Raw genomic sequence first — 14,770 nt, 5'->3', positions numbered from 1 at the left:
ATAAAAATCAACAGTTTTCCTACACACTAGCAAAGGAAGAAACATAACTTGCCATAGGAGAAAAATGCATTCAAGGTAACAACAAAACTATTAAATATTTATCATTAAACCTAATAAAATACATAAAACATCAAAAAGCAAGTATATACATTTAAGAAATGGTATATAAGAATGTAATAAAGTGAAGATTTATGTTCAAAAATAGAATAAATATTATAAAGAAGTCAGTCTTCCCCTTAAAATAATCTATAAATTTGTTGCATCTGAATCAAAAATCTCAAAATTAGTCTTGAAATTTGTAATACTAATATAGAAAAATGAAGGAGTAAGGATATTCAAAGTATGTTGGAGAAGAAAGAGGAGAATTTGGCCAACAAAAACAAAAGGGAAGAAAAAAATCTCAGAACCATTATTTCATATCAATTACACATTAATAATAAGTATCTACCTGGACTAAAGACTTCTATATGTAAAACAAGGCTAAGAAATTATTTTTTTAAATAGGATTCTATGCTTATGAACTTCAATATTGAAAGGTCTCCTTGAGGATCCCACACATACACACACATATACACACACAATATGAAAAATAGGAAAATTTGATAAACTTCATTAACACTGTATTTTAAACTGATCTATGATGAAAGCAATGTAAACAAAGTTGAAAGACAAATAGCAGAATGAGGAAATATGTCAACTGATATAAAAAGAATTACTACTCTGAATATGTATGGAATACTTTCAAACCAAAGCAAAAGATTTTAAAAATAGAAAGTGGAAAAGAATACAAAAGCAATACTACAGAAAGGAGATAAAATTGGAAATAACATACAAAAAGAACATATCTAAAGTAGTAATCTGGGAGATAAAAATTAAACAACGTGTAGGTCAGATATCACCCATCAGATTGATGAATAATTCTAAATGAATAATATCAGATGTTTGCGAGTGTGTGGCAAGTGTACTGATAGAGAGACTGCACACTGATACAGCTACTTCCTAGTGCAATTTGGTTACATCTGTTAAATTTAGGAAGAGACATTCTTTATACCTCAGCAATCCTACTGTTTTTATTATGTACCCCAGAGACTTACTCATATATCTGAACCATTTGTATTATGCTCTTAAATATTTAGATGGATAATCTTTACTGAATTTTTGTAGTAGTGAAATTTTTGAAAAAAATTAAATGCCAACTTATAGGAACATATCTAGATTATATTATTAAACACAATGGAATAGCATGGCACATTTTGAAAGACTGATATAGATCCATATAAACAGCAGAGTTCTTCAAGAGATACTGTTAAGTGAAAAAAGCTAATGGTATAAACATATTTCAAGTATAGCATATTATGTATTTTGAAATAGTACATATTTTTCTACATTTTAAAACACAGTTATGATCTATAATGTACAAACCTAATTACAGCAGTTACATCTGCCTAGGGAGTGCAAGGGAAAAGAATTAACAATGGGGACACAAATGAAACTGCCTTCTTTGTAATGTTTAAACATTTATATTACAAGGACTTGTGGGTTTGAATAAAATTGGTTAAAATCCAATTTTCAATATCCTCTTTACACTCTCTCCCCCAAAATGTAAAATCTAGAACAAATTACATCCTAGGCAACAACTTCATCATTGCCAGGAGATAGAGAACATCATAATCTTCAGATTAATTGTAAATATAGAACGAAATAAATTCCAGCATACCCTACACCCCTTTGTCTGCTCTTCATTGTAAACCTGTGAGTGCAGAGAGCAAGGGAGAGAAGACTTTTATAAAACTCTATGAAATAATGCTGAAAGAAAGGACCTGTAGAAAGCATAGCCAAAACCACCACAACAAGAGATGGCAAACTGCAAATGAATGAAGATTAGGCCTTGTAGTTTGGTCCGAACTGACTAAAGGAAAGCATGAAAGTGTGTGGGACTGAAGTGTCAGCCTCAGAGAAGTATAGCTCTGGAAAAGAATGAGATGTAAAGAGGCTAATAGAAAACAGAAAGCAGTACTTCTTAAAGATGAGGTAAAGAAGGAAATCAGAGGGGGAAATTAAAGATCTGGCAGAAATGAAAGCGAAACAAGATATACCAACCTGTTCTCATCCCCTCCCACAAGCAATAACACTTTCCAAAAAGAACTTGCACAGAAGAGCATGGAGCTAATAGAAATGAGCACTCCCAAACCAGAGATCCTGACCTCAAAATGAATAGAAGTAGAAAAAAAGCAGACCACATCCTTTAACAAACAATCTTGAAAAAAACAAAAAAAAAAGCCTTAAAATATGAATGAAAGTTTCCCTGTTGATGAAAAATCTTGGCCAAATGCAATCAATGGAGCTGAAGGTAACTGTAACTCAACATTCCAAGGTAAAATAACTATCTTAAGTAAGATTTTGAGAATATTTAACGTTTTGAAAATATGAAAAAAAGAACTTCAAATCAGAAATATAAAAATTTAAAAAAACATGGGCAAAACCTAGAAACAATTAAAATGAGAGTTGAATGGGTTTAGCAAAGGAATATGAGAAATAGGCAAAATCATATCAGAAATAAAGACTAAATTACAAAGTTCCTAAGGGAGAAGAAGAATAGGAAATCAGATATTTGAAAATAAAAGAGGTAAAGAAAGAAAGAAAACAATCCAAAGAAAAAATGGGTGGAAAGGAAGACAGCTGAAGCTCATCCTTAAGTAGAGTCCTTGGAAACACTTGTAAAGGGCTCCCTGAATTCTGGCACATTCAAAACTGTTTTCCTAGGCTCTTGAAACTGCGACAGCTTGGTCTGCACTTTCTTTAAGATTTTTTGGTTTTCATTTTGTTTCCTTAAGTTTCTTGAAAATTCCACTTCATATTGCCTTTCATTACGTGTTTTTTTTTATAGAGGAATTTGACGATATTCTGATTCTTTAAGGATTTTATTCTATTTTTATCTCTTTGCTTGAGGCCCTGTGTACTTTATAGTTTTATAATTTTACTAGAATATATCTTATAGTTGTTTGTTCTTGGTCAATTTCCCCTGGTAACCAGTAGGCTCTTCCAAAGTGGAAATTCACATTGTCTTTTATTTCTGGAAATTTTCCTTTTATTCTTTTAAGTATTATTTCTATTCCAATGTTTTGACTTTCTTCTTGAGAGTCACCATTCTGCATGCCTATTTAAAGAAAATGATTTTAAAACTGGATCCTGAAACAAAATCAAACTCTATGCTGTGTAAGAGAGACACACTTAAAATGCATAATTCAGATAGGTTGAAGATAACAAAATGCATAAAGATTTACCAAACAGAAAGAAAACAGAGCTTGCAAATCTGATATCAAGGTAGACTTCAAGCCAAAAGGCATTAAATGAGACAAAAAAAGATACTTTATAATGTTAAAAGCCACATTCTAAAATGAAGATAGCAATTAAGCATATCTATTTAGCAAATAATACAGAAGCTGTCTGTAATGATTAATTGTATGTGTCAATTTGACTGGGCCATGATTAAATATTATTTCTGGTTATGTCTATGAGAGTGTTTCTGGATGAAATTAGCCTTTAGATCAGCGGATTCAGTAAAGTAGATAGTCTTCCCCAATGTGTGTGGGCATCATCAAATTGTTAAGGGCCTGATTAGAACAAAAAGGATGTGTCTCCATAAGCCAAATCCCTCACAGTTTTGGAGTATGGGAAGTCCAAGAACAAAGCATCAAATTGAGTGTCTGGTGAGGGCCTGCTTCTTCATTGACAGCTGTCTTCTCACTGTGCCCTCATGTTGCAGAAGGGCTAGAGAGCTCTATGGAGCTTTTTTCATAAGAGCACTAATCCCAATCTTGAGGGCTGCATATTCACCCTCCCCAAAGGCTTCACCTCCTAATAACATCACCTTGGGTATTAGGGTTTCAACATATGAATTTGGGGGGGGAGTGGGCACAAACATTCAGACTATAGCACTCATTTTTACTCATTATGAATAAAGTAAAGATTTTATCCAAGAATAATTCTGACACTAATCTGCTGAGACCCATCATGAATATAGTACTAAACAATTCCACTCATTCCCTGCTTAATTACCTCTTCTTCTTATCTTCCATACTTCAGGAATTGCTTTTATTTATGTCTCCCTTGTCCTTTAGAATCATTGTAGCCAACCAAAAATACTGTATCAAAAAATCATATGAGAAGAAACACAATACCATTGTCTCAAGATATTGGCAAGATTAAAATGAATGTGCTTACACAAACATACATTTTCACACACACACACGCATATACTTTCACATACACACACAGACACCGACACTCACATACTGAGCCCTGAGGATAGTTGAGCAAAAAGCCATTTCATTTAAGACAATTCAGCTTTCCCAGATGATATGCTAATGAACTATGTAAGCATTGGTTGATATCACTTCATTCAGCACACAATTTCCAAAAACAAGTTAATGAGCTAGTTTTTAAAAGTCATTTAGAAGAAGCACACTTTGACACATACCAGGGAAGCTAGTTCATTTGCTTGTGGAAATAGACTCTATCTTGGGTCCTCTTTAAACTAAAGCAAGCTTGATGTCGGCTGTCATCAGAAATGGTGCAAAAATAAAAATGAATAAGTGTACCCCTAGACTGTTGGCAGAAGGACTGTTTCCTCAATTAGCATAGGTAAATTATATTCAAATGACCAAAATAATATCATAAGAACTAAATGCTTCATGATAAAGTTGGAAGTAAAAGAATATTTTTCATTTTATTAAATGTTCTTAAAGTAATTATTCAAAGAACTTGAATGAGGGGAAACTAGCCTTCCTTATTCTGAGGTACCTGTGTATCATTTGGTTCTGTCTGTGCTTGTATGCATGCTTGTCTGTGTCTCCGGTGGTTTATGTTTGTGTGGGAACAGAACAAACTTGGAAACATTTAGTCTATTGTTTCAGGTACACATTCTATAAGATAAATATCCATATGTATTTTACTGCTCTTGGAAGGTCTTCAATCAGAGTTTCTACTTGAAATATTTTCAGATAAATCCAGCAAGAATTATTCCCTGGAGATATGAACTGTTTCTAATAACATTTTTCTCTGGTCTAGCTTTATATCTCCTTTTCTTTATACTTTCATGCCTCTTAACTGTTACTGTCTATTACTATTTTGCTAATCCAAGTAATACTGTTTGCTTATCTGTGGTCCTTCATTTATCTGCAGCAACATCTTCAGAGTCTTCAGAGCTTTATCTGAAAAATTGTTAAGGTTCTATCTGATATCTAGTTCTACACTGAGAAAACCTCTCCCCAGAAATTCTCTAATCTACTGATTGGTTATTCTCCCAAGATCATCTATCATAGTCTGTTGTTTCAGTGTTTCTTGTGATTTTTATACCATTACTTTTCCACTTCATACCATTCCACTTTATGCCATTACTTTTCCAATATTGTGGATCTTTATTTCTCGTACCATGCGTAGCACAGTACTCTTCATTGCTGCCGACTCACCAACTCTCAGTCTAACTGTTCATTCACTGAGGAATTGTGTGATGAACTTGAAGTTCTCCACCTCACACTAATTCTTGCCATTACCATAAAAGACATACATATATTGGTATATATATATATGTATATACACATATATATATATCTCAATCTGTACACGTTATCCAGCAAAACAATCTCAAAATTATTTAGCTTCTTAACTCCAATAATTCTCGACTATAGTTGGTATCAATAAACTATAAAGAGGATCATAATCTAGAATTTATCACAAAAAAAAGATCCCATCTCCGAAATCAGAAATATTGCATACTCTGACCACAAGCTACCTCTCTCACTGACTTTACTTACATTAAATCTGTTCTTAAATTTCATTCAGACAAAATTGCCCTTTGCTAACTGCTCCTTTCCTGTCATAGTGTTCAGTCTAGTGAGGGACACAGGATGGGAAATACTTAGATTACAGTGTGGTTTAGTGCTGTGATAGGCCACCAGCACTTTCTCAGATCCTATGGGTTCTACTTACTTACTATCTCCCAAATTCATCCCTTTATTTTCCATCTTTCCTCCATGTTTTAAGGAGTTGACCACAGGCATCTCTTGCCCGGATGACTCTGACATTTCCTTAGTGAAACTTCCTGACTCGTGGATTGCATGTGTTGAATCCATTTCTCACGGTGCAGCACTTCTTTGTTTAAAATATTTCAGTGGCCATCCCATTAATACTGGAGCAAACAACAAATTCTTTAACTTGATTAATAAAACCTATGGGAGGTTTCCTCTGCTGTCTTCTCTCCTTGCTCAACTTCATTTCCTCACATGTAACCCATGGTGCAGTTATGCTGCATTGTTGGAGGAATTATGCTTCTTCATATTCAGCAACTTGGCACATGCCATTTCTCTGATGCAAACACAGTCTTATATTCAGCTTTCCTAACCTCTGGTTAATTTCTGTTTTCATTCACCTCAGGCTTCTTAGACATTGGCAAGGAGAATGATTTTTTGATGTCTTTATTGCATTTTTTCAGCCAGGTAGGAGATCAGGACTTTACACAATCTAAATTCCGCATGGATTTATGCCTTGAAATATAAAGTGCTATGAATTAATAATGCCCATGTCTCTAAATAAAAGGTGCTATGATTAGTAAGACACATTAGGTTCACTGTCTAAATTTACACTTTCTTTTTGGCTGTTTTTACTCCATTCATGGCAGTGTAAGGAAACTAAACTGTGTGAACTAAACTGTGGGATTCATGTAGCTGGTCCATGACTAAATATTTGCCATCTACCACATGGATCTCAGTTGGCTCTGAATGTAGTAATCAGATAAGCTCTACCTTTGGGTTTAGATATCAGAGACCTAGACTGTGGCTACCATTTACAATGGTAGAATGTATAAAAGAAAACAGGAGAGTAGTACAGGGGTCCTAATTATGAAGGGAACATGCCAATTTCTTGAATACAGTAAAGAAAAAAAAATTCTTGAAACTATTGCAAACTAAAGGCTATAAAAGAATTTGAAACATATGTGCCTGGTTGACTCTCTTTCCATAAAGCAGATTTTCATAAATCAAAGCATAATTGAATTTGCTTTAAAGACATGCTTCTTTAGTTTTACCTTTAAAACAGAAGTGTGAAATAGTATAAAAGAAATATAAAGGAAAACAAGCTTGTTAAACTGGAAGAAGAGAGCAAACTCCTTAGGAGAATGTTTGAGAGCTTAGAAAACTGAGTAGAAAGAGAAAAAGAAATGAGCCTGAGTCTAGCTGCTTTTGAAGTGAAAATTTCAAAAGAAAGATGTTTTAGGTGTTGCTAGAGCCAGGAGAGAAATGATTACTTAAAGAAAAATGAAGAGAGTCATTCAGAGGGATCCCAGATCCAATACGGTGTTTGGAGTCATATTGTTCATGCATAGACTCTGTAATGGGAGCAATTGGGGAACAAGCCCTTGTAGACTGAGACAGCTTTGCAAAGTGGTTTCATTAAAGATGGACAAATTTAAGTGGCCAAAAATAGGAATATCAAAAAAAAAAGTGTTCAAATGCTATTAAGAGAGTTTCACACAACATAATTACTGTGGTTGGAGATGCAGGTATTACCTGTACCCCAAGGGAACATACAATATAAATTTTAAAAACACAACTCTAAGGGAAGTAATATATACTGAACATGTTATATAAGATACACTAAAATTTGGATTTTGGCAGGACCATAATAGATTGAATGGTTTCTTGGATTACTTGTTAGCCTAATCACAAAACACCTCCTGTGTGCTACTGTACAGCTCAGGGAAGTAAATGGAGACAAGATTAATTTAAAATAGCAGGTATGTTTTGCTCACTTAGAAGTGACCAAACTCATGTTTCTTACTCAGAGTGAACTCAAAAGAAAAACAATCTAGAGAAGATGTCAGAAAATAAATGTCTGAGCCTGAAAGCAAAAGCAAAGTTAAAGGAAGGAGGGAAGACCTTCCACCCAATGCTAGTTGCACAGAAGCAAAAAGCCCAACATAACAGTCAAGTCACGTGTTAAAAATGCAGATGTATGCCTTTTTGCAAGGAGTGCATCCGAGGGGAAAACACCCTAGTTACATATCTCACAACTGCAGAAGATTTAGTGGAACAATGAAAGGAAAAAACAGAAAGAGGTAACCAGCTCAAAAAGAAAAGGACTATCTGTATTTGTTTTCTATTGCTATTGTAACAAATTACCACAACTTAATTGCTTGAAATAACATAAATTTATTTTCTTACTTTTGTATGTTAAGAAGTCCAACACAAGTCTCACTGGCATAAAAATCAAGGTGTCAGAAGTCTTGTGTTTCTTTCTGGATGTTCTCCGGGAAAATCCATTTCTTTGCCCTTCCAAACTTCTAGCTCCTTCTTCAAGCTTCAAATCCATCTGTAGTGAGTTGAGTCTTTCTCACCTCGCATTGCTCTCACCTTCTCTTCTGCTTCCCTCTTCCACTTTTAAGTACCCTTGTCATTGCACTGGGCCCACTTAGAAAATTTAGGATAATTTCTCCATTACAAGTTCAGATGATTGGCAATTTTAATAATATCTGCAACCTTAATTTCCCTTTGCCATATATTATAGCATATTAACAAGTTCCAGGGATTAGGATGTGGACATCTTTGGTGGACTTAGTTCAATTCAGACTATTCTAACAAAACACCATAGACTGGGTGGCTTAAACAACATATATTAACTTCTCATAGTTCTGGTGGCTGAAAATCTGAGATCAGGGTGTTAGCACATCCAGGCCCTTGGTGAGGGCTCTCTTCCTGGTTTACAGACAGCTGTCTTCTTGCTATATCCTCACATAGCAGAGAGAGATCATCTGTGTCTCTGCTTACAAAGGCATTAATCGTATCACGAGAGTTCTACCATCATGACCTAATTACCTTTCAAAGGCCCCACCACCAAATACCATCACATTGGCCATTGGAGGTTTGACACATGAATTTGGGGGTGACACAGGCATTCAGTCCATAGCGCCTACCACACCATCTCTATGAAATACCATTGGAACAAAAATGAGCAGTGCTGAATCTATGCGCCTGAGGCAATGGCAACCAGGGAGTTTGACTTTTAAGGGACATCAGGTGCTAAACAGCTCTGTTAGACATGTTATAAGATACCTGTAATTAAAACAATGTAACGAGTGATGCTAGGACACCTCGATTTTGTATGGGAAACAAGATAGAATTAGATTCATTATTTACTATGTACCGTGATAAATATCTCAATTCTAGATGTAAAATACAAATCATACACGTATGAATGAAAAACATAAATAACGGGGAAATATTTCTAGCTGTGACTCAAAATGCATACAAACTAAAGAAAACGGAAAAGGAAAAGAGAAACTTTTGTGGACTACCTTCATGAAAGCGGAAGTCGAGATTTCCTAATAGATCGGTCATCTCCTCCCCCAAAAAAGGCTGTGATTTTCAAGGATAACTAGAGAAGTAAAGGTTAAATCCAATTGGCTGATAGAAAAAAAGAAAGGAAAGAAAAGAAAAGAACCCAGGGAACCTTAGAAAATAAGTTCTATCCCTCTGGTCTGGAGGCAGGAGATAGATAGGCCCCAGTCTGAACAGCCGGAATTTGTCCCCTATGGACAGATGCTCCAAAATAGCAGGAGAGAGGAGAAGCTGAGCTCTGCCCAGATAAGAGATAAAAGACCAAATATCCCTCATTCTTGAAGTCAAGGAGACCTCCTGGACTACACATGCACAGAAAGGCTCCTCAGAGGTCAAAAGCGAGGGGGGCGTCACCTATAGTAAGTGATGCCAACCTTCCCGTAGGCCTCTTTGCTAGAATCCATCTTGGCTAAGAGATGCACACACACACGTGGGAGCACCCTGAGATATACCAAATACGGACTCAGAACCAGGCAAAGCAAGATAACCGGCCAAAAGAAACCCAGAAGAAATGCCCAGTAAAAGTGATTCAAACTACCACGAGGGCATGACTCTCTGAGCCAGCCCATGTGTCTATCCACATGTACCCTTTTTCCTCCTAATAAACACTTTACTTGCTTCACTACTTTCCATCTCTATGTGGAAATTCATTTCTACACAGCTGATGGGCCAGGGCCTTGTCACTGGCCACTGGTGGCTAGGATTCAGCGCTCTCACTGCTATGGCCTGACTTCAATCTCTGGCCAGGAATCAGATATCCTGCTTAAAGCCCCTGCAGGCTGAGGCCACCCAAGGTCAGTCTCATTTCCATGAGGGTCATCAGGCAGAATCACAGCCCTTATCCTCCTTCTTTCTCCTTCTCCCACCCCAGAAAATCTAACATCTCTTGGACTTTGACATTTTTCAATTGGTTGGAGGTAGCCCGCTAAATTACTAAAAGCGGGAGTTCTTCATTTATTTGTTATTTGAGTTACAAATATCACACACTTAAAGTGCCTTTGGTAAAATTTCTAATTTTAAGTTTAATGGATCAGTCTTTTCCTGTACATCAAATATTTTGTATATTGTTCAGCAAGTCTTCCCTTCCCTTAGGTCAGGAGGACATGCTTCTACGTTTTCTTCTAAAAATTTGTGTTACTTTTCACATTTTGCTTTTGATTCCACTTGATAAAAGAAGACAGAATAACCTAAAAAACATTGGCAAAATCTCAAAAAGAATACCTAGTTCACGAACAGGATGATCCAAATAGCCGAAAAACATACAAAATTGTGTTCAACCTCATTAGTAATCACAGAAGTGCAAACTAAAATGACAATGAAACACCTCTAGAGACACACTGATTGGATAAAAATTCTGAAGTTTAACGGTTCCAAGCATTGATGAGGATGGGAAACATGAGAAATTTTGACACTGATGGTGGGAGTGTTTTAAGTCTGATGCACATGCACCAAAATGTAACTGGTTCCACCCATTTGGGGAAATGGGCATTAGTTGATATGTTGAAGATACACATGTCCCAACTCCACTGGAAGGACTACATCCTAGAGAAACTTCACATATGAACCAGAATATATACCATAGTTCATGGCATCACTTTTCACAATAGTATAAACTAGAAATAGCCCAAATGTCCATCCAAAACAGAGTGCTATATATTTTGTGATGTATTTATATAATAGGATACAAAATACAACAACAAAAGCAAAACAAAAGAGCAAAAATTAGCTGTATTACATGCAGGGCCCCCCAAATGGTGGTGGGGTTGTCAAGGGACCACTGGGACCTCTGTGAAAAAAACTGGAAAGTACCTTTAGAATTAAAATTATTAAAGTGAAAATTATGAAGAAAAGAGAAAAAAGATGCCACAGCATTCAAAAAACGATGAGTTTTAGTCAAACAGATTATGTGGTTGTGAATTAATCTTTAACAAACTCATTTTTAGGGCACATGTCCTGTCTGTAATTATATAATCGCAATTCCCTTTTGGTATTAACATTCTATGGTTTAGAAACAGGAGAAACAGCTGAAATCCAAGCATTAACACCAAGTAAACAGAGAAATTAACGTTCTCTTAGTTGCTCATGATGAATCCTAAAAATATCCAGCCCTCATTCGAGCCTGCTCTATACTGCGTACCTTTGGAGGAGGATGGATTTAATCTCTGAACAAAAAAATCTGTTGCAGCCAGAACACTTTTTTTTAAATGTAAAGAAAGAGGGAAATAACTTTTAAGACTTTGAGTTCTTTCAGAGTCATATTTGTGAGTAAATTGAGCAATTTCAGCTCACTGTTTTTTTTAAAAAAAGACTAGATAATGCAAAAATTATGCATAGCACGAATAATAAAAGATGTGGCTGGAGAGATTAAAAGTTAAACCTGCAGAAATCACAGGATGACAGCAAATTCTAGACGGTTGCAAAATCCCCAGAGTCCTTGAGGAGTTTTGAAAGGGCAGGTTGCGTGTCACCAAACAGATTTTCATCCCTGTAAACTTATAAAGGAAGAAAGAAATGTTTCTGAAAACACACAGCTTCAAGGAACAGTTGTTTTGAACTCAGTGTGTGGGCTTGGCCTAGTCCATGACCCAGTCATCCAAGGAAGCCCACGCCCAAGAAATCAGAATAGTTCTAACAAGACTTTTCCCCTCTGCCCTCAATGCTATTCATTTGTTCTGCACGTGTATCAACCGTGAAATTAGGTTTTGCATTTTCTTAACTTTTTAGTAGAGGTCATAAGAAAAAGTGGGATTGAGTAATACAAGCAAGACTTTGGGGGACCCATGTGAGACCAATGCTCCTGATGGATGGGAGGCCCTGGATTTGGGGGAGACTCTGCTTCTAGAAACACTTAACTCTTGTCTTTATGGAAAATAATAATGTTGTGGTATGAAATAGTTGTAAGGCATACAGTCTTTATAGCAAGGCAGACGGGTTTTGAATCTTGGATCTGCCACTTTATTGGTTGTATGCTCCTTAAGTGAAGTTTTCTTGTGCTTTTTTTTTTTTTTTTTTAGTGGTACGCGGGCCTCTCACTGTTGTGGCCTCTCCCGTTGCAGAGCACAGGCTCTGGACGCGCAGGCTCAGCGGCCATGGCTCACGGGCCATGAATTCTTTTGCTCTTTACTGCTAACACCTCATGTACCCCCTCATTCAGCTAATGACATTGCTTAGAAATTCACAGAAATGAAACAATCAATATGTTCTCCATCCTCCTATCAATAAGCACATGTACATATGCATCCTATCTTCTCTTCAATTAAAAGGAACGGCCTGTGTCATTATTTAAGATAAACTTCACCAATTTTTTAATAGGTCCTATCTCCTCCTGCTTCCGGAAGAATTCAGCTCTCAATAATTATCTCTCCTCTCTCCTTAAAATAATTTTTTCTTTAATTAATCAGAATCATTGTCACCAGTTTCAAACATGTGTAGTATCTTTCTTCTAAAATTAAAATAAAATAAAATAAAAAATTACCCATGGTCACACATCTCCTTACAGCTACTACCATATTTTTTCTGTTCCCTTTAACAACAAAAACTCCTTTGATGTTTACTACACTTTTTCTCATGCCCCACATTTAATTCATAATAAAATTCTATCAGGTCTAATTAAAATATATATCATGAATCCAACCACTTCTCACTTCCCAACTTCTACTGTCACCACCTTAGGACCAGCCACCATCACCTCTCTCTCCACAATCATAATAGCCTCATGGCCACTCTCCTTGCTTCTACCCTGGCCCTTAGAGCCTCTTTCCACACAGTTATTCATTGAAAAATTTAATTAGATCATATGACTTCCCTGTCGTCAACCATCCAAAGGCTTCCCCTCACACTTGGAATAATATCCAAAATCCTGATAAAGCCCCAAATAATATTGCTCCTGGCTTCATCTCTGAAATCATCTATCATTCACTGCTCCAATAGCATTGGTTTATTAATTTTTCTGGTACACACAGCCCTCCATCTCAGCATCTTTGCACTGCTTTCTGACTCTAAAACAGATCACCCCATTTAGGAGGTAGGATAGTCTCTCACCTCAAAGAGGTCTTTGCTCAAACATCAGGGAGGACTTCCCCTCCCATGGAACAAAAATATCATCCCCTTCCTTTCTCTAATTCAGGGGTCGGGTTGGTAAATATTTTCTGTAAAGAGCAATGTAGTAAATATTTTAGGTATCACAAGCCACATATAGTCTCTGTTGCTTTTTTTTTGTTTATTTTTACAATATAAAATTTTAAAATGTAGAAACCATTCTTAGCTTGCAGGCTGTACAAAGTCAGGCCACGGGCCACTTTTGACCCATTGGCTATAATTTGGCCACCCCTGCTTAGGTCCAGTCCATTCCCTGGCTCTACTTTTCATCACATCACTTATCATATAAGAGCAGGGACTTCTTAAGTTCAGTGTTATATTTCTAGCACCTAGAGCAGTGCTTGGCAAATAGTAGGTAGAAGAGGAAAGGCTGTGATATTAAATTCCAGGCTTTGCTGGATTTCACTCCTACCTATCTAAGCAGCCTCATTTATTGACTCACTCCCCCTTGCTCCTTCACTGTCTATCCACATTTGCCTTCCCTTCAGTCTCCTGTTTCAGGGACATTTTCACAGGCAATTTTCTCTGCCCAGAATCTTTAACTCTTTATACTCTTTAAGTTTTGTGTTTAAATGTCATTTCCTCAACACGGTATTTGCTTCCTTAACCTAAAATATCTTTCCTTCCATCACCTGTACTTGAAATATACTATTATTTTTCCTCCACAACCTTATGAAAATTGTGACTCTACTGTTATTTACATGATCATGTGTTTATTGTACATACCTCTCCCTTACTAAACTGAAATCTTCATGAAGGCAGGGATTACATTATTTTTGTTGTTTTTCTCATCTTTGTATTCTTAACTTCTAAAATCGTGCTTAGCATCTAATAAGCACTCAATATTACCCTAATGAAATCTGTGCCTCCTTATAGTTCATCACAGAGTGGTGTCATATTCAAAAGCAATGTTACAAGTAACTAATACTGTAAAGTAATTGAAATCTTTACTGAAGTCTTTGGAAGAGGCACCATATGGGCAATTCATTTTCATGAATACATCTGTCTCTTGAGTTCTCATGGCAATCACTCCAAATATCATTTCTCTTTGTATTTATCTATATATGCCTGCCTGTCTACCTACCTATCTATCTATCTATCATCTATCTATCTATCTCCTCCATGTTGTGACTTAGCTCCTCAATGAATGGATAAATTTAGTCTCTTTGGAGTCATTTAAAATACTGCAATATTCCAATTATCATAAATAATCCCCCCCAAACCTTCAGATACTGCAATATTCCAATTATCATAAATAATCCCCCCAAAACCTTCAGATA

Source organism: Monodon monoceros, unplaced genomic scaffold (genome assembly GCF_005190385.1).
Source record: "Monodon monoceros isolate NGI ecotype Baffin Bay Population unplaced genomic scaffold, NGI_Narwhal_1 Super_Scaffold_11, whole genome shotgun sequence".
Taxonomy (NCBI): domain Eukaryota; kingdom Metazoa; phylum Chordata; class Mammalia; order Artiodactyla; family Monodontidae; genus Monodon; species Monodon monoceros.
The sequence above is the reverse complement of the archived record's forward strand: the minus strand, read 5'-3'. Positions refer to the sequence as shown.